Source organism: Carettochelys insculpta, chromosome 2 (genome assembly GCF_033958435.1).
Source record: "Carettochelys insculpta isolate YL-2023 chromosome 2, ASM3395843v1, whole genome shotgun sequence".
In the NCBI taxonomy this organism is placed as follows: domain Eukaryota; kingdom Metazoa; phylum Chordata; order Testudines; family Carettochelyidae; genus Carettochelys; species Carettochelys insculpta.
In genome coordinates this window covers 121,759,280-121,785,845 of record NC_134138.1, presented here as the reverse complement: position 1 = coordinate 121,785,845, position 26,566 = coordinate 121,759,280, and the positions used below count along the sequence as shown (strand labels likewise).

Below are 26,566 nucleotides of genomic sequence, written 5' to 3'. Positions count from 1 at the left end.
AGACCCACGCCCTGCCAGGCTCCCCTATCCTTATTCCCCACCCCCACAAAAAAACATGCCTGCTACTTACCTGCCACTAGAGGAGCCGGGGCCCAGTGCCACTCACGGTTGGAGCGGTCCCTGAGCCACAAGGCTGGAGCCGCCCCCACTCCACATAGCTTCAGGGGACCCGAGCTGCGCCACTGGAGCTGCCCCGGTGCCATTCTGCTGGAGCTTCCAGAGGTGGCTGCATGGCTACAGGAGCCGCTGCTGCCACCACCACCAGCAGAGCCACCACACTGCTCCCATCTGGGGTGGGGGTGTGCACAAGGGCCATCTGCCCATGTACATGCCCCACTCCTAGTGGGAGGAGCACATGGCAGCTCTGGCAGTGGGGACTGTCCAGGCAGTGGTGGCTTCGGCAGCTGGTAAGTCCTTTACTATTTTTTTTTGGTGAGGGGGCCAGGATTTAGGATTTTACAGATCCCGAGTAAGCGGCTTCAGGAGCAATGGGGGTCTAGCGGGCATCTGTTGTTCCTGAAGTCCGCTAAATTGGGGTCCGTAAAATCAAGGGTTTACCGTATTTAACAAAATGTCTCATTACGCACAGTAATAAAGTGCATTTACTTTAGTTCAGGGAAGGGGAAGAAGTCAACAGTTGTTCTGCTTTATTTTGTGGCTGGAGAGCAGATTAGTAAAAGAGAGTAGAGATTTGTTTGTTGCCAACATGGATTATGGTAAGGAATTCAGGAAGTATAACTAACTAAGGGGAGGTACTAAGGGTGGAGAAGATGGCAAAGCTAGACAGTCTCTGTGGCAGACCAACTTCCGTGACACTCTGCCTCATGGCCTCAATGCAATAATCAGGAGAATCATCAGTGATGAGGGTGCTGTGATATTTTATTTTACATTTTTGTGGAGATCCTTAAAAATTGGAAGAGGGAGAAACTGGATCATCCTGGGAATGGACTTGTACAAAGTTAACTCAGGAAAGGGAATGGAAGAAGATTTAACAGATGCATCCTCGTGCTGACAGCTAAGTGTGAATCACGACTGCTTGAATTAAAGGAGACAATATCCCCTCACTGGTCGTGGTAGTAGACTCATTTTACCCCCTCCCCCCCATGCACTAGATAGGAACAAAGATGCAGCCTTCTAAACTGGATTGCATAGACATTATATAGATTTCTAACCCAGACCTGAAAACTAAAAAGTGTCTTGTTGGCTTTCAAAAATGGAACAGCTAAAGAAAATACAAATGATGATTCTAGGATCTTGAATGTGCTTGGTCTTTTTATGTCGTTGTTTATTACTATAAGTTGAACTTCTTTAATCTGGTACCCTCCAGGACCTGACTGGTGCCAAATGAGAGAATTTTCTGAGCCACATGTCAGTGTTGTCTAACAGCATTCCCAACACTTTCCACTGCATACTGGGCTCTTAGAAGACAGCAAATAACAGCACAGAACACTGAGAGCCAGGACTGGTGGCTGTAAACAACCTTTATGGGGCCACAGGAAGCTTGGTCACACCCATGATAAGTGGCCATCTGGCTAACTAAAATCATGCTGGATTACGGATGTTGCTGGATGAGAGAGTGCCAGACTAGAGAGGGTCAATCTGTCAAGTGGACAAGTGTCATTGCCAGAGCTTTTTGATCCCACAGTATTGTGGGATCTTCTGATATTAATTCAATGTTTCTGTTATTCAAATAGCATGGCACTTACAGTACAAGCTCAGATGGTGTGGCAGAAAAGATAGGCCCCAGTCAAGCAAAGATCCCATCAGAGTAGGTGGGAGGAACTGCTCAGTTTTGTTTGCCAGTGAATGAAAGTAGCCAATGTGTGGCCACCCACGATGGACAGTGGATGATCAGTCAGAGTGGAGCTGGACTGGGACTGTCTTTTACATGTAAAACTGGTGGCAATTAATTCTTTCTGCTGCTGAGATGTCCTCCTGTGGGCTGTCATTATAAAATTGCTGCCCATAGTTTAAATGTGTGCACATTTTAATAATTGTTTTTTAAATAAAGTCCTGTTTATCCAACCTCACTTCTTCTGGAATCTTTGCCATTCATTTATTTTAAAATAATAGTAGAAAGTGTGCCCTCTTATCATAGTGAGTGGACAATAAAACTGAAACTCAATTTGTAGGCTCAGCCTTGACGATCTAGGCAGTTTGTAGGCAAAAATAATGAGAAAAGAGACACCTATTTCCTCCAAGAGCATAAACAGTCAGCCTGCAGAATCCTGTAATCAGTGGAATTGAAAGGAAACCAAATGGAGTTGTGCCTTGCCTAGGAGGAAGTCACAGATACATTGTGTTGTAGTTCCAGAGTAGAGGGATGCCAGGCTGGTGGGCACTGACATTTCCCCATATTAAAATTACAAGGGAACAAGTCAACAGTTCCAACCCAAGTAGTCTTAACTACCTTATGGGATAAGGCCAGTAAAGGTCCTGGTGCTTTCTGTGATCCTTTTTTAATTAATGGTTTACAGTCAAAGGGTTCAAAGCCAGAAGGAACATGCAGATCATCCAGCCTGACTTCCTGCATATCACAGGATTTGCAAACCAGCTCCAGGCTCAATCCAACCATTGAAATTGGACTGAAGCTTACAGGCCAAAGAGAACTAGATTTTTGTGTGCCACAGACAGTCTGAGAGACCTCGCTTGCCTAGCTAACCCACTTGCTTAGCATCTGGTAACCAGAGGTAGGAAGGCTTTTTCTCTCTTGGAGTCAATAGCTTTTTAGAGTAATTTTCGTAGAGCTGCCGTCCCTTACAGGAGCGGATTCCTGGTCCCTGTAATGGTAGGGAGTTGGCAAACAGGCAGCAGTTTGGCTCCTGGCTCCCCTCCGCTTGCAGAGCCGGGACACTGAGCAGGGCAGAAGCCCAGGTTAGTTTCTTGGCTCCAAGGAGTGGAGGGGAGCTGGCAAGCCAGGTTGCCACCTCTTTCCCAGCTCCCCACTGCCTGTGGGACCCAGGAAACTGATGAGCTGGAGACAGGCTGCCCCCTGGTTCCCAGCTCCTTGTCACTCTGGGAGCCAGAAAACTGACCAGCGCTGTTGAGCTGGACAGCTTCCTGGCTCCTGCAAGCCCAGGGGAACCGGGAACCAGGCTGCAGCCTCGTTCCTGTCTCCCCTCAACTTGCGCAAAATTTTGAGTTACGCAGGGTTTGCAGAAATGCAACCCCACGTAGCTTGAGGGTTTACTGCACAGTGATGTGTACTAGAGTGTATCTGCATGGTAGCAAGGCAGGTTCAGGAATGACAGGTTACCCAGCACCTATGCTGAAATATTTCAGGTGTATCAGAGCGTTCTAGAAAGTAAGTGTACGAAAAGCTCTTTATGCTGATGAAGTCACGTTGTGGCCCTGTTCTTGCGCAGGAGGTGCCTAACGCTATAGCAGATTTCAATTTAGACAAGGAGGAGAGAAAGCAATAGTTTGCCAAAATGGCAAGGAGAGGGGGACATCCACGGGACACTGTCTTACATGGACTGACATGAACCCACATTCATCATTGTAAAATGGGATTAGTTTGAGCAGATTTATAATTGAATTAGACTCTGCTCCTGGGGGAAAAGGCATTCGTTGTGGTATGGAAATGCAAACCGATTCAGATGGACCAAGTTCGGGCAATCTTGACCAGTGATCTGATCTACACTACACTTGTGTGAAAAGATAATGATATGCGCTTCTTGATATTAGTCTATTGTCAGCCAGTCTATACCTCCACCAGCAGATGGAGCGCTTTGACTATAGTGAAAACAGACGCAGGAGGTGCAATGCCTTTAAGGGAGGTAATACTCCTACCCCAATCTGTTGTGAAATAATGTATAAGCCGAATGGTTTGTCAACATTTTATGAACCTTGCTTTGCAAAGCTGCCTGTTTTAATGTGGCTTAACAGATTTTGATCACAGAAACACTGTCACAGGTTTATTGGTGTAATTTTCTGGGATTAATTTTAATGAGAGAGAATGTTTATTTTTTATTTAGTAAGCTTGTTAGCTGATTTGGCTCCATCACCGGCTACGTCTACATGTGCATGCTACATCGAAATATAAACGTCTACACATCCTCCAGGGCTGGCAACGTCGACGTTCAACTTCAACACTGGGCAGCACCACATTGAAATAGGCGCTGCGAGGGAAGGTCTACACACCAAAGTAGCACACATCAAAATAAGGGTGCCAGGAACAGCTGCAGACAGGGTCACAGGGCAGACTCAACAGCAAGCTACTCCCTTAAAGGGCCCCTCCCAGACACAGTTGCACTAAACAACACAAGATCCACGGAGCTGACAACTGGTTGCAGACCCTGTGCATGCAGCATGGATCTCCAGCTGCCGCAGCAGCAGCCAGAAGCCCTGGGCTAAGGGCTGCTGCACACGGTGACCATAGAGCCCCACAGGGGCTGGAGAGAGAGCGTCTCTCAACCCCTCAGCTGATGGCCACCATGGCGGACCCCACTATTTCGATGTTGCGGGACGCGGATCGGCTAGACGTGCCCTACTCCGACGTTCAACTTCGAAGTAGGGTGCTATTCCCATCCCCTCATGGGGTTAGCGACTTCGACCTCTCGCCACCTAACATCGAAGTTAACTTCGAAATAGCGCCCAACATGTGTAGCCGTGATGGGCACTATTTCGAAGTTGGTGCAGCTACTTCAAAGTAGCGTGCACGTGTAGACGCGGCCACCGTGTACTTGGTACCATAGGTAACAAACTATTTAGCTGAAATCCTCTTCCATCTCCCACCTGCCTTGTACAATGGCTCAGAAGCACTGGAAGGTCAGTGGGTGGCAAGTAAGTTATCATGGTATTTCATTTTACACTGATCTTGCTTCATCAAGGTAATGGAAAACCTGAATACTTGGATAGATAACTTTCTACCTTCAGGCTACACTATGCCACTCTAATAGGTAATTATGGAATGTAGCAAGGAAAACTACTACTTGGAGCTGTGCAGGGCAGCAGAGCAGTGCTGTCACAACGTTTCAAAGTGGCCTGGAGCTCCGACCGCTGCTGCTGCCACCATAGCAATGGTGACGGCTGAAGCTCCAGACCCTTTAGAAATGCTGGGATCCAGTGCAACTGCCCCCTTTGCACCTTCCCCCCACCCCAGTGCACCTGGTCACACAGTTACACATGTGCATTGCATTTGTACAATAAGGTAGGGGTGTGTGTGTGTGCGTGCGCGCGTGCAAGAATGAATGTCCCTTAAAAACAGAGATGGCTGGACTTCTTGGAACAAACAAGATAAATTGCCCCTCCTCCCACATTTTTACAGAACTTTTAAATTCCATATTTTTTGGAATTTTTTTCCAATTTTGAAAACGTCTCTTGCAAACTTGCCATGAAAAGAATGAGCTTGGGCTTGGGTCAGCAAAATGCTGGGATTTTGGTGTTATGTTCATCCTGTGCAAGACCATGATCCTACAATCAGTAGCACACATGCTAAACTTCTAGCACAAGAGCAGTCAGTGCTGAGATTGCAGGGTCAGGGTCTAACTTCTGAATGAGCAGCATAATTGTGTGTGGACTTTTGGGCTTATGCTTTTTAGAGAACATTCTATCTTTCAAAATTTCTCAGTCTGTTAAAAAATTGATGGAAATTTGGCAATCAAAAAACAAATGGCTGCAAATCACAGCAGGATGGAAAATATTTTGAAAGTACTGACATTTCTACTGTGTTTTCCTCAAGTTATTTTTTTAACCAGCTTGTCCTGGGGCGGCCATATCTCCCTGTCCCAGTTATGGGACTGGGAAATAAGTGGAGAGGGAGGGAAGGAGGCGGCAGCCACATGCCCTCCCTGGGAGCCCCGGGGAAGCAGCAGCCACTGGCCCTCCCCCAGAGCCCCGGGGAAGTGGCAGCTGCCAGCCTCCTCCTGAGCCCTGGGGGTAGTGTCAGCCCCCGGCCCTTCCCGGGAGCCCAGGGGAAGCAGCAGGGATGCGGCAGCTGCCCACACTCCCCGACTTCCCTGAGGTTTGGGGACATGACTCCCACCAGCAGTTGTGCCTGCGGAGCTGCTGGCAGAAAAGGTCGGTGGGGGAGGGCCAAAATATGGGACAATTAGTCCCTTTTAAACAATAAGCAGGGGGTGCCTTTTTGGAATCACAAATACAGGACCATCCTGCCTAATACTGGATGGATGGTCACCTTAGCTTTTCCTATAAATTTAGCTTTTTTCTAGGCTAAGAGAACCCCTGAAATTTATCTCCAGTCTCTGTCCTAAATTCTTTACCCACCCCCTTTCATATTCTCTGCTTCATTTCATGTAAAAAGCATTCTGTATCTGCAAGACGTCTGGGCTGTCGTGAGGAAAAAAAAAATCAGACTGCATTTTAGGAGCAAACCAGGAATTTTGCCATTGACTTTGGTGGGGCCAGGATTTCACTTTAGCTATTTTCCATACTGCTTTTGTGGCAAAGAGAAACTGTTGACCTTGTTTTTCTATGTGTACGCCTTGCAATGCTAGTTGAGTTGTAGGACGGAATTGTTCTGCCTTCAGTTTGACAAAACTTGTGACTCAGTGCAATATTCAGTAAACACTGAGTTTGTCTGATCTTGCAGCTTTGACAAACTGTAAAATTGCCTAATTCTGTTGGAAAGCCCGTGAAGCGTGCAGTATTTGGAAACATATACAAGTTGTAAGTCATTTACCTTTTTGTACTTTCCATTGTCTCTTCTTTATGAATAATGAAATTATTCACTGTAAGCACTGAAGGGCAGGCAGTAGCTGAGATGTAACATATTTGTTAACTGCAGTCCGCATTAGGGCCAGTCCAAAATTTTCCATTGAAACTGTTTCTCCGTGGAAAACTGGGTTTTTGACTCACTGAATTTTTTTTCCCTACAAAAACTGGCTGCTTTTTGCAGATCACCTGAAAACCAGAAACTTTGTTTGTATTTTTTTTTTCCTGAAATGTTGCCATAGAGCCCAATGGGAATTGTTGTTTGGGTGTTCTGTGGACCAGGTTCAACCAGAAGATTACATCTCCTATGAGGCATGGCAGTTGCATCACAAGAGGGGTGAGAGTAGAGTGTCATGGGAAGCATAGTCCATTCAAGAAGCCTATTCCAAACAGGAGAATGAAGGCATGAGGTAGCCGAACGACAGCTCATACGAGGCATGGTGGCAGTATTTCAGAATTTAATTTTGGGGAATCTTGTACAAAAATCGTCAGTTTTTTCACTAAAAAATATTCCACTGAAATGCCACATCCCTATTTCCAACCAGCACCACTCAACTTAGATTACACCTCACAGGATGAAACATTTAGGTTATGTCTACACTAAACTAAGAATGTTGACTGCAGGTACACAATTCTAGCTACACCAATTGTATAGCTAAACTCAACATGTCTGCTCGGCTAACTTGTCTGTCTATGCAGGGGAGGGTTGATGGGAGAGATTCTCCCATTGAGCTCCCATAGTCCTTGTGTCTCGTGAGAAGTGCAGGAGTTAACTGCAATCCGTGAGAGCTTGATTTCACACATCCAGACTAGATGTGCAAAACTGAACCTTGGAAAATCGACCCTGAGTGGGTCCATCTTCCGTGGTAGTGTAGATAAGCCCTTATGAAACAGCTCGGTCTGCTCAGATTTCCGGAAACTTGAAATCCACAGTGGGCATCATCAGAGGCTTAATGCAGGCATTACCCACCTCCCTTCTAATAGTGTGATATTTATCATCAAACTAGTCTAGATGTCCTATCTTTGGGTTTTATTTAAAAAACAAGTTCAACCTGAAATTACTGTGGTGCCATGTCATTCTTGTTGTGGCTACTGCAACAAAAATCTCTTCCAGTTGTTTTAAAGTCAATTCTCAAACTCAGCTAGAGATTTTATTATGGAGGTTTTCAAGATGTAGTAATGGAAAATGCATCATAGGCATCTTGCAGGGTACTTCCTGATGGATGCATTTCTAATGTTGATAAACAATAGTTTTATTCAGCCCCAAAATGAAAATAAAGTTGAATGAAGAAATCAAAAGTACAGAGGTGCAGACTTCTGTTATTTCAGCTACAAGCCTGAAGCAGTGGAAATATACTCAGCTCAGCTGCATATTTACCAAGTTTTCTTAATTAGTTGCCATCTAATATGTCTACGTTGTATTTATTGTGACAAGAATTAAAGTAAAATAAGGCTACAAAGAATTGTCATCCCATACTCTGTGCTTTAAATCATTCAGGCACTCTGTGTGCTGAAAAGTGACACAGGGAATGGAGATTTTAGCCAAGGAGACCAGGGTTGAGTTCAAAGCTTGAGTTCTTCCAAAATATCAGCAATACCAAGTCTTCATTGGCATGGTTGGGGAACTTCTTGGAGGTCTTTGAGGATGTGCATTTTGAGCTCTCACATCTTAATTGAAGGGATATTGAGGCTGCATTTCCATAACACACCAAAATCTCACCTTGTTTCTCAAGAACTGCAGTTTCAAGTGATGTCAGGATGTTATTAGTTCTGTTATTTTGCGGAGTGTTCCAGAAGAGAGAGAATGAAACTGAAATTCAGGTTTTATGTTTGTATTTAATATGAAAATAAAGTTACGTCCCACAGACTCCTAATTTAACCACACACACTAGAAGTGAGTGGGTGGTTGTTTCCATTTACTGACTGGTCTACCTAAGAGGAAGATGAGTCAGCTCCTGACTCAAACTATGGGACCTACTATGAGGAAGCCAGATCAGCAGGCACAGTGTGTTAGTCTTTAGGCAATCCATAGTGCCTGATTGACCAGGCTGCCTGATTGGCTGGCATGGCCAGCGAGCTGGTTCTGAAATTAGCAGCAGCAGATGGCTGGCTGGTTAGTTCTTGCATCCACCACTTACTGTGCCTGTGTTGCTTAGCTCCTGCTGCCTGTGCCTTGCACCCAATCTATGACCCTACCTTGTCTGTTATCCTGCTTGTTCTAGGTAGTTTTAACTCTGGCTTCTGACCACTACTGCTGGCTTGACACTCTGCTCTGGTACCCAGTTCCAGCTCTCCAGTTTGACCCTTGGAACAGGTATAAAATTATGGTTTTCAGCTTTGACCCCAGCCCCTGGTTTCCAAAGCTTGGTCACCAGTGCTGGCATCACCTTGGCTGTGAGGCTATACTCTCCACATCCTGGTTGCCTGAAACAGTTCTTTAAGGATCACTATTCATGCTCATTCTTTTGGCCCTGTACCTTCTGACTTCAGCTTTTGTAATTGGACTAGTCAGGTCCAACTTCATAAATAAGAAGGAGATAAGACAAATGTTTAAAAAAAAAAACAAAACACCCCCCCCTCACACACACACACACAAGCAGAGCAGGCCACAACCCCTTCATTTTCCTTTGCAAGTGACCTTATACTAAATCTTATTCAACTTATTATCTGTTAACGGAGGTGTTAAACTACTTTGAAGAGCAAACCAGAGCACTAGAAAGATACCCACCTAAGTCTCCCAGGCTATGTCTAAACTACAGCAGTTTGTTAACAGAAGTTTTTGTAAGAAGATATCTTCCAACAAAACTTCTTTCGACAGATTGCAGCCAAATTGCCAAGCAGATCACAAGAGTGAGCCACTCTATCAACAGAGAGCAGCCAGACTGCCAGGGCTGCGCTCTCAACAAAATGGCCAACCAGCAGCACAGCAGACAGGGCTGCCTGGTGTCCGGAAGCGCTGTCTGTCAAGAGAGGGGCCCCGGGAACATCCAGACCAGCTTTCTGTTGACACATCTCTGTCAACAGAGGTGTTATGCCTCGTGGGGAGCGGGGTAAGACCGTTGATGAAAGTGCTGCATTCTCTCGATTTACTGTGGACAGAACACGTTGGGAATGTGAACGCTGCCGGGCTTTTGTTGGCAAAACATTCTAGTGTAGACATAGCCCAAGAGTTACTGCTGAGATTATACCTCACAGGTTGAAACATTTATTTAACCATCCTGCTGGCTATTACTTCAATTCATTTGCAGAAGACTCTTGGTGGGGGACTGCCTATCACATGGGCTGAACTTGTACTCCAGAGTGGCAAAGACACAGCCACCTATGGCAAAGTCCCCATTCAGCTCTGTGTTTTATCGCAGGCAGGTATAATTACAGGATATGAGAAGAGAGTCAGAAACAAAAGTACCTTTCCACTACCTATATCTAAAATCTGATATTTCATTGCTGAAAGCACCACACCCTTATTCGTGCACAGAGTATGGTACCTCGGAAGTCCTATCATATGAATCACACGAAGGCAGTCTGATGTAAACTGCTTTGCATTAGATACAGTGTGGAATTACAAATACTGCTGAGATATTCCAGTGTTACTTATTTTCAGCTTGACGCATTCCCTTTCATGTTCTGTACTGCTGTGACCTATTTTTGATGAGTTTCACATCTGCTTTAGCAGCTCTTTGACAACCAGAAAACAGAACTGTTTACTGAGTTCACAGCTGCTCCTAATGCTGAGGAACTAGCCAGAAATGACTGTTTTCTTGGTTAGCTCATCATGTTGAATGAAACGCTCTATGGGGTTTATTGCAAGTTTGTTTCAACTGGAGCCATATCAAAAGTCCCCATGATCGGATTTCTCATCCTTCAGCCTTCTGAGGCACTCGGAGACATACGTATGCTCACTTATTCCAGAAATCCTTCATATTTTTATGGTCTCTCTACACCAGACTTGTCCCAGATTGTCTGTCTGTATCACACCCATTCCAAAAACTCGTGGCCTGTCATAAACACTTCCCAGATGAACTCTCTGCTGTCATTCACTGATATCAATGTATAGTTATAGATTCACACTTCAGGATGCTATCCAGAAACAGTCCTGCATAGCCAGTTTAAGGGCAACCCATTACTTAGGCATTTTCCACTGCATGGTTTTGTTGTGGTAAGGAACTTACCCTCTTATTAGCATTATTTTGTACACAAAGGATGTTAAGTTGCTGGGAACATATGTTAATACTAGCATTGCTTTTTCTTTCCGTGGCTTAGCCACAGTGTTTTCTGTAATTGTTTTGCTTGTATTACAAAGTCCTGAGTTTGTTTGAAAAAACATTTCACAATATGGCTGTGTCCTTTCATTCTGAGATGGTAGTGCTGCAGTGTCTGTGAGGGTTTATGAGCCGTTTGGTAGTTCAGCACTTTTTGTTCTGTGGATTGTTCACTCATGGAATGTGTTTCTGCTGATCAGTTAGATAATTTAGCTTTTAGACGTGGGTGGATGGAGTTGAAATGCATAATATATTGAAGTTGCATATTTTTGTATACAGTGTTAATTAATAACAGAATTGTAATGAATTAACTAGTATCTGTGTGTACTCTTGGATAAAATTAGAGCTGCTTATTGGCCGCAGGTGCAAACAGCTATGACTTTAGCTCTAGTGGTAAAGGCCTGTGCCTTTGGAGAATCTGGATTCTATGTCTCCTGTCACCACAATTTGAGGCATTACAATCTCTGGACATAGTACTATCGACAAATGTGCAGTATAGACACTTCTGTCGACAGAGATTTCCCTGTTGACAGGAACTTCTGTTGACAGATGCTTCTAGTGTAGACATAGCCTAAGACAATAACAGGAGAAGCACTGACCAGCCCTTGCGCTCATTTTGTCAGAGACAGTTATCAGGCAATATGAAAACATTTGTTCAGGCTGCTCTTAAATGATATAAAATACTAGAGTATCAATGTTCTTTTCAACCTGCATTGTGTTGGGCCCAGTTATCGGGGTAGTTTACAAGATTACATCCAATAAATTGGCTACCGACTTCTGTTTGAATGGCTAAAATGCACACCTGCCCAGGCCAAATCCTGGTTCCATAGACTGGCAGGTGAATTTGCAATACCTTGTTATTATCAATTCATATTACGTACAACTTGAGGCCTCAATCAGATGGGCACCATTTTGTGAGGTGCCTTGTAGACAAAGTCACAGTCTCTTTCCTAAAGAATTTACATTAGTTTAAGAGGAGACCTAGGAAATGGGATGTGGAGCAGGCTATACGTTGGCCTTTGAGTCTACCATATTCATTAGTTACAATAGCTATCCTTTAGTTACACAAGCCCAAGGGTTATCTTGTCAAGTGAGACGAGTCACATGCAATGATATTGCAGTTCTATAGCCAAACTTTCACTAAAATCTAGGTGTTTGGATCCAGAGTTTTATTTTGGATCCATGTCTAGAACTGGTTATTTTGCAACACAAAAATACCATGGGTTGTGGGGAAAGAACTCTGGATGCATAGTTGGAGAACTGGAGTCATTGGCATGATGCAAGGTGACATAGCTGTTGAGAGGGAGCTCTTGGATAGTTTAGGCCCTGAAAAGCCCTCCCTAGTAATGATGCTACCTGTGCAGGTGATACAGTGGTTAAAAGATTATCAGAGTGATAGTCACAATACAGCAATGTTTTTCTCTTAAGCTACATCTACACTACAGCTATTTGTTGAAACGCAAGCATTTGAATGATCCCATTTGAAAGATCATCCTTCAAAAGACCGTGTCCACACACAATAAGCAGATTGAGCTCCTGGTCTGCTTTTTCGAAAGATGGGTCATCTCTTTTGAAAGAGAGCGTCTACATAACCACAGGCACTCTTTCGAAAGAGCTGAGCAGGAAACACCGTGGACGGGATCACATGGCTGACAAGCCCTTCTGGGCCTTTCTGCCAGCCACTCCCTTAAAGATTTCTTCCCAAACTTCTCCGTCCTGCATTTGCTCAAGCTCACAGACGTTTCACAAGCCCCACAGAGCCTCTGCAATGACTATATGGTGCTTGGAAGCCTGTCCCTGATGGATCCCCAGCAGCAGCTCCTTCTGCTGGAGCTGGACATCCTCCATGCCCTGGTTGACCGCCTGTCCATCGTGGTCACTGCTGCCTTCCAACTCCTCCTGTGGTTGATACCCCTACACCGAGGGCCTGGAGCTGTTTGACCCAAGATGGCTCTGGCATTCCCGCTGAGCAGTCTGGCGCCTCTGGAGCCACCGAAGTAGCTGTGACTGGTGTGAGCAGCTGGTGCTGGGAGACTGGGACAATGCTCAATGGCTGCAGAACTTCAGAATGAGCAAGCAGACATTCCAGGAGCTCTGGCACTGGCTCACCCCCACCTTGGCTCACCAGGACATCGCATGAGCCCTGCCCTCCCCTTTGAAAAATGGGTAGCAAGTGCCTTCTGGAAGCTGGCCTCCTCAGACACCTACCAGTCCATAGGTCACCAGTTTGGAGTGGGCAAGGCCACCATTGGGGTTGTCGTCATGGGGACTAGGTATACTCAGCTCACACACTTGCCACAGGGAGTGTGGAGTCATATCGCAGGCAAGGGGGAACCTTGGCGGAAGGGAGAAGGGGGGCAGGGGCATGGGTGCCCAGGGCCAGGAGTACCCCCAGAAGCCCTCATGAGACCACATGCCCTTCCTCCCATGCAGGTCATGCATGCCATCAATGTGATGCTGCTGCACAGGATCATCCGTGTGGGGGATGTGGATGCAGTTGTCACAGGTTTCACAGCACTTGTCTTCCCAAACTGCTTTGGTACCTTGGACTGGAAGCATGTCCCCATCTGTGCCCCAGAACACAGCACCAGAACATACGTCAGTAGAAAAGGCACTGGTGGACAGCAAGGGCCACTTCATGGACACTTATGTGGGCTGGGCTGGACAGATGTCCAAAGCCCGTGTGTTCCATTATTCCAGGCTCTGCTGCCACATGGAGGCCAGGACATTGGTCCCCTATTGGGAGATCAGGGTCAGGGATGTGACCGTGCCCCTCTGTAAGGTGGCAGATGCCGCCTACCCACTGTTGCCCTGGCTGATGCAGCCCTACACCAGCTACTCTGACCCCTCCCAGGAGGCATTTAACACTTCCCTCAGCCAGGCCTGAAATGTAGCAGAGTAGGCCTTTGGGTGCCTGAAGGGCCAATGGTGGTGCCTCCTAATGTGCCTGGAGTTGGGGCTACGGAATATCCCCCAGGTGTTGGGTGCCTGTCATGTCCTCCACAGCATTGTGAATGGTAAGGGCAAGGTGTCCTCCCCATGGTGGGTGGCAGAGTACGGTCCCAGCCTTGAACTGCCGGTCCCTGTCCCAAGTCAACAGGCCCAACAGGACAGGGTCTGCATTCGGACTCCTCTTTGGGAGATCTTTGCTTGTGAGCCTCAGTGATCCTCAACCATAGTCAACCCACACAGGCCACCCCCCACATACAACCCTCAACCCCCGCCACCACAACCCTACCACACACCCACGTCAGTCCATGGTTCAAAAATGATTTATGTTTGACTAAAAAACATTTGATTTGAAATTGTAAAAAACATTCTGTATAAAACAAGAGGGGGAAAAGGTTGTACTAGGTGGGTGGGATGGAGTGTCAGTGGAAAAGGCTGGGGACTGAAACTTGGAGCAGGGGGACTTCTCTGGTAGTGGGAAGGGGGAGACCTCAGCTGGGACGAGGGGGAATTTGGAACTTTAACCAGGAGCGGGGGTGCTACCCAGGATGGGGATGGATGGCCATGAGCCCCCTCAGCCCCATGTTCCCCTCAACCTCTGGTGTGGAGTCCACAATGGGGCTGTGAGGGGGCAGGCAGCATGGGGAAGTAGGGCTGCAGAGGTGGTCTGTGGGCATTGGGTGCTGTAGGGGGTTTGTCAGGGGAGAGAAGGGGGTGTGCTCGGGAGGGTGTGTGGCATGGGGGGCATGGGTGGGAGCAGGTGCCATCGGGGGGGCAGGATTTGTCTGAGGAGCCCAGTGTGCTCCCTCCGGATCTCAGTGACTTCCCTGAGGTACCCTTCTAGGTCTGCCTATGGCTCCCTCTGCCAGGTGTACTGGCCACGGTACGTTTGGCGGCACAACTTAGCAACCTCCGTGAGCCAACAGGGTGCTTCTGTGGTGTCAGCCCCCACCACGACCTCTGGCCACAAGTCCCTCTTCTGGGTGCTGGGGTTGGTGACCATTTCCCCCCACCATTCCTGAACGTGGAGCACCATGGTGTTGGGGGTCTCCCAGCCCTCCCCCGGCACATCTGCAAGGATGGATTGGAAGACAGTCAGTCCCTTGCTGGTGGCACAAGGGCCCTGCCCCCCTGACACCCCTGCAGGCACCAGCCCACCTTCAGCACCAGGCGCCCTTGGTGTGTGACATGTTCTGAAGGGGTTCCCGGTCACGCGCACGGTTCCCAGTTCCTGGTCCAGCCCCACACCCACCTCCCTGTGTGTGCGGCTTGCGGCGCTGTCCCGAGGGGACCTGTGTTGTGTCTGGCACGGGTGCACTGGGCATGTGGGTGACTTGTTGGTGGCTGGGGTGCCACTGTCCAATGCACTTGATTGTGTGCCCCTTTGAGTACTCACTGGACGGACCCTTCCCCATGGTCCACTGATGTCCAGCTGGCCATCGCCCAGCTGGAGGACCGGAAGAGGATGTCAGTTACAAGGTCACCCTCATCACTGGAGACCTCAGTAGCCAGTTCCTCCCCAGGCTCTGCCAGGCAGCTGTCTGCTCCAGATTCCTGCTCTTCAGCAGAGTGCGGCTCATGCATTGCTGTGTCCAGGAGAGCTGTTGTGGGGGAGCTTTCCCTGGGCCCAGGAGGCAGTGGAGCTCCCTATAATAGGGACAGATCACAGGACCTGCACCTGATGGGCCGGCAGCGTCCCTGGCCTTGGCACACCCCTGCCATAACTCTTTCATTGTATTACGCACCTGGTCAGGGGTTCAGGCAGGGCGGCCTCTGATGGCAAGGTCTTTTGAGAGGTGGGAGAATGCAGCCACATTTTGGCACTTGCCCCCCATTTCCTTGAATAGCTCCTCCTCCCAGAGCCCAAGCAGGTCCCTCAGCTCAGGCTCTGTCCATGAAGGCCCCCTTTTCTTCTTCAGGGGCTGCCTGGAGTCCTGTGAACCCTGAGATGAGTGGGGGAGGGGGGCGATAGGCCTCTGTGTAGGCTGCTGCTGGCCATTGCTGGTTGGTTTGTTTTTGTTTTTTTGTTTTTTTTGTGGGGTGCCATGTGTGCTGCTGGAGCTCATGCGTGAGCTGCTGCAAGCATGCTCTTAGCTTCCTGCAAAGGGCTTCCTGGGACTGTGGGGCTTTAAATGCGGTCAGACACACATACCATAGAGCCCCACTGCTGCAGGGCAGGGTATCTCTGCAGTCCTCCATCACCACCGCCACCGCCATGGAGGACTCCTTTTTCGAAAGAGCGGAATGTGGATTGTCTACACATGTTCTATTTCGCAAGGGGGCCTTCTTCCTAAAACAAGAACGGAGGAGCAAAATCAAAAGCTGCCCAGTGTTCTTCTGATTTCATTTTAAAAGAGTGTGTTATATGTGTAGATGCTCCACATGCTCTTTCGAAAAAGAGCCAAATTTTTTGAATTTAAGTGCTAATGTAGATGTAGCCTTAGATACGAAGGTAAGGCAGTATTTGAGGTACCATAATATGGTAACCAATGGCAAAGACTGAACTTTTAAAGATGACCACTGCATCAAAACATTTGTTCAGTATTTGATCCTCAGTGACATTGTGAGAATGGTATTAGCACACAGAGGCTTTCATCCTATCTGCCATCAAAGGACCAAATTCCTCTGCTATGTATTTGTCCTATCTTCGTGGTACTGCCCTTCTCCTTCATCTTGCCATCCCCTCTCCAGTTCAGATACACATAGCTCTGGCTGAAATACTTATTCACCTAATCTGTGTTGGTAGTTACATCTGACTGATTATTTTCAATTATGAGGTTTTGGCTGTGTTTTCCCAGCAGCCTAGTTCCATATATCAGGGCTGCTACAATGTTATCCAAGTGGCCCAGCCCAGAACTTCCTTCCCCCTCGTGAGCGCCAGGGAAGAAAAGAGTTTGCAGTCAGGTTCAGTGTCTCCGTTCCATGGCTTGGCTGCTGCACCGTTGTCCAGGCAGTCTAGCTGACAAGCCTATGCTTCTGGATGCCCTTGCTCCCTGGCTTCAAATGGGACTCTAATTCTAGCTCCCCAGACCTCTACTACTTTAGAATCAGAGAATCCTAGGGCTGGAAGAGACCTCAGGAGATTGTAGAGTACAGCCCCCTGCCCACTTTGCTCCATGGAATAAAGCAGAGAGCAAAAGGCAGGTTCTAGCAGAACATGGAGACAGGAATCAAATTGTCAAATTGCAAACTGTGGATTCCAGTAATAAAAAAAGCTGACTGCTGTCACATCTCGGAACCAGACTACTTTCTGCAGCCATGGAAGTGGGAGTGTCCATGGGCCCTCATGAGACGACTGAGGCAGGTCACATCACTGAGCTACGGTTTCAGGTAGCTAGCCACCTCTCACAGAATCACTGCCTTTGTTTACCCTCAGTTCATGTTCTCAAGATTATCTTTGAACACATACATGCTGGAATGGAATAATGTATTTCACCAAAGCTGAGATTCTGGAGCATAAGTGGACAGCAAGGTGTAAATTTCATGGGGAAAATGCCATACGTACAGAACACACAAGGGCCTGAATATGGATAAACGGGAAGGTAAAATAAAAAGAAGCCAAAATCCACAGTCAGAATCAGACGTGAATTGTATTTGAGGTTCAAAAAAGTTCCTTCTCTTCTCCAAGCTCCCTCATTTAGGAATAATTGTCTTTTTCTGTCACCAACTTTGTTTTCAATTTTCAGTATAAATCATCAGAGAACGAGAGTTTGCAAGACCCCATCCGGTTGGTTGTGTTGAGTTTTTTTGATAATGGTTGAGTTTTTCAATACTGGTCTCTTTTTGGGTGTGGCTGAAATTCAGTGAGTAGACTGTGAGAATGTGACTGAAATGATTTGTCAAATTGTGTGACCAGTAAGTGGAACAATTATTAGGGCTGTTGTGTAGTATTTTTGCATGGATATAAGAATGCAGGTAGGATGGGTGATGATTTGCTTATAATTTCTGTGTGCTTCTATTTCACCCTGTTCCTCACGATTAGCCAAGATTGTCGTATTTTTGCCTCTTCTTGGTAGCATTGCAAACTAAGTTGTGTCTGTTAGTATGGAATGTTCTGTAAAATCCTTTGATATGAGTGAAGAATGTGTGTGAAAGTCATCTCAAAGGTCCAGGTGGTCAGAGAGCCTTGGAGATGATTGGAGGACATCCATGGTGCCTGAGGCTGAGTGAATTTGCAGAATAGATGAGCCCTGGAGACAGACAGACACACTCCCAAAAGATGACCATAAACAAGACAACTGTGGGAAAACCCCAAGATTAACTCTTCAAGGATTGCAGCATGACACCGCAAAACCCATAGACTGCAATGGACTCTTACAAGTATAAGCATGGGTGCTCTTGCCATGGGTCTCTGGGTTTGGTCCTGCAAACCAAGCCTGAGCCTTAAATTGTGATTGATGGGAACTTGGCTTCTCACCCATATTCAATCTAACTACTGGACTGACTTGAGTCATGACAGACTGGTAACTGTAAGATCAGCTGCAGGACCACCCTCCCTGCCCCCACACTGTCTCTCTCTTTCTTTCTCCTTATTGGGGTGGGATAGTTCAGGGTCACAGGATTTGAGCATTTGCTTGCTAAACCCAGGGTTGTGAGCTCAGTCCTTGAGGAGGCCATTTAGGAGTCTAGGGCAAATAGATTAAAAAAAATGCCAGGGATGGTGCTTGGTCCTGCCAAGAGGACAGGGGACTGGACTCAGTGACCTCCTGAGGTCTCTTCCAGCTCTATGAGCACGCCGCTGTTCATATTGTACTTTCAACAAACACAGCATATTGCCTTTTCTCCTGAAAAGGATCCGGTGTGTGTCTTAAGCTGTGTCTACACGTGCACGCTACTTCGAAGTAGCGGCACTAACTTCGAAATAGCACCCGTCACGGCTACACGTGTTGAGCGCTATTTCGATGCTAACATCGACATTAGGCGGCGAGACGTCGAAGCCGCTATCCTCATCAGGAGATAGGAATAGCGCCCTACTTCGACGTTCAACGTCGAAGTAGGGACCGTGTAGTCATTGCACGTCCCGCAACGTCGAAATTGCGGGGTCCTCCATGGCGGCCATCAGCTGAGGGGTTGAGAGATGCTCTCTCCAGCCCCTCAGCTCAATGGTGGCCGTGTGGAGTGGCCCCTTAAAGGTCCCCTCCCCCTCCTTTCCTGTGCAGGAAGCTGAGGGAACGTGCAGGCAGCAGCTCAGACACGCGGCCAGCCTGCACGTCCCTCAGCAGCCACAGGACCCTCAATGGCCGCCCGGCAGCCCCCCCAGCGCCCCCAGGGGACCCCCCCCAAGGGGAGCCAGGGCAGCCAGTCCAGCCAGGCAGGCAGCCAGGCTGGCAAGCGGCAGCGGGGCCCCTCCTGGACAGAGGCCAAGCTGCGGGACCTGCTGGGGCTCTGGAGAGAGGAGGAGGTGCTCCAGGTAATGGGGAGCAAGAGGCGGAACGCGGATGCGTTCGCTTGGCTGGCCGACGGCCTGGCCGCCCGGGGTCACCCTGCCCGCACTCCTGATCATGTCAGGAGTAAGGTGAAGGAGCTGCGGCAGGGTTACGCCCAGGCCTGGGATGCGGCCGGACGATCTGGGGCTGCCCCCGTCACTTGCCCCTTTTACAGGGAGTTCAGGGACATCCTGGGCCCCCGGCACACCTCCTCCCCTCCGGCCACCCTTGATACTTCGGCCAACGAGCCCCAGCAGGCCCTTCAGCCAGAGTCCGCCCTGGAGGTAAGCTCTGCACCCCGGGCGCCCCCCCCGGAGCCCACCCCCGGGCCATCGCGGCAGGAGGAGGAGGAGGAGGAGGAGGGGGGCTCCTCCTCCGCAGAATCCAGGCTGCAGATCCTCCTCCTGCCATCCCGGAGCAGCAGCCGGGCCTCCGCCCCCCGGGGATCTCCGGACCGTGGGAGTGGACCGACAGGTATGTACCCCCCTCTGGTGTACACCCCTGGGCTTGAGGGGCGGGGGTAATAGATATGTGTCCAGGGCCCCCCACATGCTCACATGGCCATGGCCCCAAGGCCAGCAGGGCCATGTCCCTCACAGCAGTGCATCAGCCCCTGCCCCCCCCACCCCGCACGACAGTGCCATGCCCCATCCCCGGGGCAGGGGGGAGCGGAACCTCGAGGGGCCCCCGGGAGGAGGGGGTGGGACACCCTGCAGCAGCAGCATGTGATGGAGTGCGGGGAGTGCAAAAGGGAAACTCAGGCTAGATATGAGCAACAAGAGCCGAATAGCTCCCAGGGGCAAAGGATGATCCTGGGGCTACAGCTGGCATGTGACACCTCTGCCCTGAACAAAGAGGAGGGAGGAGCCGAGCTGGCTTGGAATTGGCGGGGGAGGGCGGGGGCCACAGGTAGAGGCTAGGGGAAGGGAGAGCTGGAAGGCAGCCAGCCTGAGGAGGGGAAAAGCTACATCCTAGAAGGGCACCCCTTGGGGTCTTCTCCCCAGGACGGGTTGGAAGGACTGTCTCTTCTGACAGCTGGTGCTGTCACTCCTGGGAGAAACTGGGCATCTGTGGCCTAAGAAACCTCTCCTGTCAGACCCTGCGGAGTGAAGTGAGAGTCACTCCCACCAGGGGATGGGGTGCAGTGCAGGGGGACCCCTGAACCCCATCCATCACAGCAGCATCTCCCGGGGATGGGGATGGGGAACCTGCAGCACAGGGCTGGGGGGACAAAGGCCACGGCTCGGGGCCCACACTAACGCCTGTCTCCATTCTTCTTCCCCCCCTCCTCTCCTGTGTCCCGCAGCTGCACCATCGGAAGGACCGGAAGAGAGCGCTGGCGAGGCATCAGTGGTCCCGGAGAGCCCTCCGGGACCATCGCTCCAGGCAAGCCCCTCGGCCGAGGACCAACCGGCCCCACGGTGGGCTAGACGGCGGACCCCGCACCACCACCAGCCGACGGCGACGGACCCCCCAGCTGCTGGCCATCCACCGTTGGCAGCTGGAGGTGGCGGAGCAGCGCCTGCGGGTGGAGCAACGCCGCCTTGACCTGCAGGAGCGGGCGCTGGCCTGGCGCCAAGAGGCATGGGGGGCCTACATGGACACTTTCAACCGCCTTGTGGACTACCTGGCCCCCCATGCCGCACCAGCCGCCGCAGCGCCCGCCCTGACTGCTCTACCCGCCGCACCACCTGCTGCTCCGCTCGTCGCCGTCCTGTCCGCCGTCGCTCCGCCATCCACCAGCGAGGGCCGGAGCGCCGAGGGACCCCCTGGAGCCAGCTGAGACTCGCCGGGCATATCTTCCGGTCCGCCCCGCCCCCAGCCAGCCCCGAACAGGGCTGTGGCCGCGCCGGGGCTCCCGATCACCCACCCCCAGTGCCGGACTTTAGGGGCGTGGGGCCTGGGACGTGGCCCCCCCCATTGTATATAGTTGATTTTTAAAAAAGGACGATGGACAGTTGTAGTTCTCTTTTTTTGTGCCCCCCTTTGCCCCGTCCCCCCCATGTAAATAGTTCTCCCCTTTATCATCCCTGGTTTTCTTTTTAGTGAACAAACTTTTTTATTACTATTGTTTTCTTTGGACACATTACTTTTGTTACACACATCTTGTATATAGTTTGTTCTTGTTTTAATTCTCGTTCCAAAAAAACAAAGTTCTCAAAGAAAAACCAGTTTAAGTTCAGCCACAAGTGCGTGCTGTCATTTGTCCAGGAAAAGTTGGGGGGGGTGCGGTTGGGTGCTCCATGGTGTGGGCGTTGGGGCAGGGAGTGTTGTGGAGGAAGGGGTGGGCATTGGGGGGCCTGGCAGAGTTCACCCCGTGGCCTCATCATCGAAGTGGGCCCGCAGGGCCTCCCGGACCCGGGTCCCTTCGGGGTCCACCTGGCGACTGGGGGCAGCAGGTGGCTGCATGTCGGCCCTGCCGGCCTCCACAGCCCAGCCCTGGAAAAAGGCCTCCCCCTTGCTCTCCACCAAATTGTGCAGGGCGCAGCAGGCACCCACAATCAGGGGGATGTTGTTGGGGCCCGCATCCAGGCGGGTCAGGAGACATCTCGAGCGTCCTTTCAGGCGGCCAAATGAGCACTCCACCACCTGGCGCGCGTGGTTCAGGCGCTGGTTGAAGCGCTCCTGGCTAGCAGAGAGATGGCCCGTGTACGGGTGCATGAGCCAGGGCCGGAGGGGGTATGCCGCATCTGCAATGACGCAGAGGGGCATGGTGGTGTCCCCCACAGGGAGCTCCCGCTGGGGGATGTAGGTCCCCACCTCCAGCCGGCGGCACAGGCCCGAGTTCCGGAAAACCCGGGCGTCGTGGGTGCTGCCAGGCCAGCCCACATAAATGTCCTGGAAACAGTCCCGGCTGTCCACCAAGGCCTGGAGCACCACAGAATGGTAGCCCTTGCAATTGATGTAGCGCCCTCCACTGTGATGCGGGGCGTGGATGGGGATGTGAGTCCCATCCAGAGCCCTGAAGCAACTGGGGAAGCCCAGGGTGGCAAAGACCGCAATGGTGGCATCTGGGTCCCCCAGCCTCACAAGCCTGTGCAGGAGCATGGCGTTGATGGCACGCACAACCTGCAGGGAAAGCACATGGGAGAGCACCAATGAGGGGTGAGCAGGGTGTGCGAGGCCCTGTCCTGCCCTCCCCCGCCCTGCCCTGCCCTCCCCTCCCCTCCCCTGCCCTCCTCTGCCCGGGCCCCCCTCCCCTGCCCTGCCCTCCCCCCGTGGGTTCTCTTACCTCCATGAGGACAGCCCCGACGGTGGCCTTGCTGACACCAAACTGCTGTCCCACGGATCGGTAGCTGTCTGGAGTGGCCAGCTTCCAGACAGCGATGCCGACCCGTTTCTCCACAGGGAGGGCACGCCGCATGGTGGTGTCCTGGTGCCTGAGTGCGGGGGTGAGCCACTGGCACAGCTCCATAAATGTCTGCCGGCTCATCCTGAAGTTCCTGAGCCAGCGGTCGTCGTCCCACTCCTCAAGCACCAGCCGCTCCCACCAGTCGGTGCTGGTGGGGTAGCTCCACAGCCGCCGGCGTGTAAGGCGGGGGGGGCGGGGTGCTGCAGGGTTGGGGGTTGAGCCCTGCTGCCCTGGGGGCAGCTCCTCCTCCGGTGTAGCAAGGAGGTGCTCAGCTGCCTCCCGCATGGCATGGATCAGGGCGAGCCCTGCTCCTGCCGGGAGGGCTGGGTGGACCTCTGGCTGCTGCTGCTGCTGCTTCTGGGGGTCCATGCCTGCGTCGCCCGGGGTCTGTGTGCCTATGGCTCCTCAGACCGTGTGCTGTGCAGGCTGAGTGTGTCTGGGAGGGGCCCTTTAAGGGAGCAGCTAGCTGTTGCCCCGGAAGCGCTAGTCCGCCCTGTGACCCTGTCTGCAGCTGTGCCTGGCATCCCTATTTCGATGTGTGCTACTGTGGCGTGTAGACGTTCCCTCGCTGCGCCTATTTCGATGTGGTGCTGCCTAACGTCGAAGTTGAACGTCGACGTTGCCAGCCCTGGAGGACGTGTAGACGTTATTCATCGAAATAGACTATTTCGATGTCGCTACATCGAAATAAGCTATTTCGATGTAGGCTTCACGTGTAGACGTAGCCTTATAAGCATAACAATTGCTGTGTGAAACACGTCAGGGAAGTAACCCTGGAGGACAGGAGAAGACCCTAGGTTAATTGAAGCCCAAAGGGCTGGTGCCATTGGGATTTTTGGGGGGGTTCCAAACGAAACAACCTAATGGGGTGCTCACTGTGGGAGTTTAAATGGAGTTCACAAAGCTTTTTTAGCCTGGCTTCTAAACAGAGGAAACCAGGATGAGTCTTTCTTCAGCTAGCATTTCCTTCTTCCACCCTCATGTCAACCGGCCAGCTCCTTGGAGGCCGTCCTTTCTAAATGCATCACATTTGGTCTCAGCCAAGTCGTCAGCTCCCTTAACAGTGAAGTTATGGTCTTTGGACTAGTCCAGGAGAGTCTTTCACACCCTTCTTGCTAAGCCCTGAATCATTTCTTTGCACCATATCCAATTCTACTGTGCCTGTTCCTATACGTGTGCCTTGCTGATACAAATAAGAATGAAGAGAAGGGATTTATTACTCACTTTGGATTGTTTTGGAAAGACTAGCTCTCCATTGCCTTACCAGCTGACAGAGATTCACAGAAGAGGAAATGCTGGCTGTGAGGATACTAGGCTTGCCTGTGTTAATCACAGTATTGAGTTTACTTGGTTTTGATTGTACACAATGCATGGACTCGTCAAACAAAACACAATGGAGTTTAGTTTCCTCATGCCGGTGAGAGCAGAATGCCAAAGCCTCTGGGTAAGTAATCTCATTACAGAATATCAGCACAGGAAGGGCTCCCTCAAGATCCTTGTCAGCAGGCTGTCCTGAGTGAAGAGCGGTAGTAGGTGGGGTGGGGTAATGCCATACTGCTGATGACAAGGTGGAGAATGCTTCACCATGCCAACCCAAATTTCCCCAGAGGATGGGAAATCTATGTGTTTATGTCCTTCGGTAGATAGTGAGGGTACGTAAAAGAAACACAGATGGAAGAAGAAGAAGAAGAAGAAGAAGCAGAAGACGGGGAAACAAGGAAATCGTCTTTTTTTTTAGGAAAAGAAGCTCTTTTTACAGCTGCTATGAGCTCGTTTGCTTTTAAAAACCTGACTATACAAGGCAGTTCTGAACTACTGTATTCTTTCTCTGCTTTTACTTGAAAGGGTGGATCTAAGATGTCTTTACCCCCTTGAAGGTTGCAAATTACCAGTGTTCTGCACTTTGCTCTCAAGGGTATCTTCCTTCCACACAAAATTACTTTGCTCTAACCCCCGCTACACCTTTAAGTACAAATCCACACATTCACAAAAGGTTAACGCCAACGCCCTCGTGCAAGTGCAGAACCTCTGAGTCACTGCAGGCATGCTGAATACAATCTGGCAGTCCCAGAACAGGGAAGATCATGCTTACTAATTTCAGCCCCACCCCCATATCTCTTGCAAAGGCAAGGAGGGACCTGGGCTCATTGCCTAACAAGTCAGCAAGCTGAGAGGAATCTCACTGTCCATAAACAATATAGACCCTGCGGTCAAGAGACTTTTGTGCATAATATTTTACAATGAAAAACAAGCAGTCCTGTGACATCTTAGAGACTAACAAATTTAGTAAGTCATGAGCTTTCTTGGGTAAATCCTACACCATCTGAAGAAGTGGGTCTTACTTACCATGAAAGCTCTTGACCTAATACATTTGTTAGAATCTAAGGCTACAGCTACACTACAGAGGTACTTTGAACTAAGATATTTCAAAATAGCTATTTTGAAATATCTTATTTCTAAATAACTCAGCTACACACAAAGGCTGTATCTACACTAACATTTCTCTTTTGAAAGAGGCATGCAAATGAGGGAAATAAAAAATGCAGATGAGGGAGAGATTTACATATCTGGCACCTCATTTGCATAGTCTTTCGAAAGATGAAAAGCTGTGTAGACACGACTCTTTCAAAAGTAAACCCCTCTTCAAATGAACCCTTCTTCCCATTTTTATGGGAAGAATGGGAAGAAAGGTTCTTTCAAATATGGGGTTTACTTTCGAAAGAGCCACGTTAACCCTGCTTTTCTTCTTTCAAAGGAATATGCAAATGAGGTGCCAGGTATATAAATCTGTGCCTCGTCAGCATTTTCAATTTCCCTCATTTGCATGCCTCTTTCAAAAGAGGAATGCTAATGTAGACATAGCCGAAATGCCCAGCAATTTTTGAAATATCATTTGTAGACACATAGCACTATTTTGAAATAATGCCATTTCTCACCTTTGTGGCTTATTTCAACATAGAGCTATTTTATGTCTTAAGAACGGCTATTGTGAAATAGCTATTTCAAAATAGGCATTATTTCTCCTACAGGGGCCATGTCTACACTACCCAAAAACTTCGAAATGGCCATGCAAATGGCCATTTCGAAGTTTACTAATGAAGTGCTGAAATATATATTCAGCACTTCATTAGCATGCGGGCGGCCGCGGCACTTCGAAATTGATGCGGCTCGCCGCTGCGCAGCTCATCCAGACGGGGCTCCTTTTTGAAAGGACCCCGCCTACTTCGAAGTCCCCTTATTCCTATGAGCAGATGGGAATAAGGGGACTTCAAGTAGGCGGGGTCCTTTCGAAAAGGAGCCCCGTCTGGACGAGCCACGCGGTGGTGAGCTGTGTCAATTTCGAAGTGCCGCGGCCGCCCGCATGCTAATGAAGCGCTGAATATGTATTTCAGTGCTTCATTAGTACACTTCGAAATGGCCATTTGCATGGCCATTTCGAAGTTTTTGGCTAGTGTAGGCATAGCCAGGGAGACTTACCAATTTTGAAATAATGCACCTGCTATTCTCAAATTTATTATGGGATAGTGTGTGCATAGTGTAGATGCTTGCAAAGTTACTTTGAAATAACAGCTGTTATCTCGAAATAAATCTGTATTATAGAGATGCGACAGGACTGCTTGGTCTTTGTGAAGTTACAGAAAAACATGGCTACCCCCTCAGACATTTTACAATGAGACAGGACACCTGTCTGATCAATATTTATCAACCCAGTCAGAAGAGTACAACAATCTCCTCATCGGGGTGTGTGGGGGACAAAACTAAAATTTGACGTGCCATATCCAGTAAACAACACCAGCCAATAGATAGCTACCACATGGACCTATAGTCCCTGACCAGTTTCTTCTTCCATGTCACCAGGACATCTTTTCACTTGGCACTGCCATCCTGGATCTACCATCATCACC

General features: G+C 49.6%; 1 long non-coding RNA gene across 2 annotated transcripts in view; it reads left to right on the top strand.

The window, feature by feature from the left end:
- The window catches only part of LOC142009500 (uncharacterized), an 82,123-nt gene that overhangs the window by 12,166 nt on the left and 43,391 nt on the right, over positions 1 to 26,566 (top strand). The gene's annotated exons all lie outside the window — the stretch shown is intronic.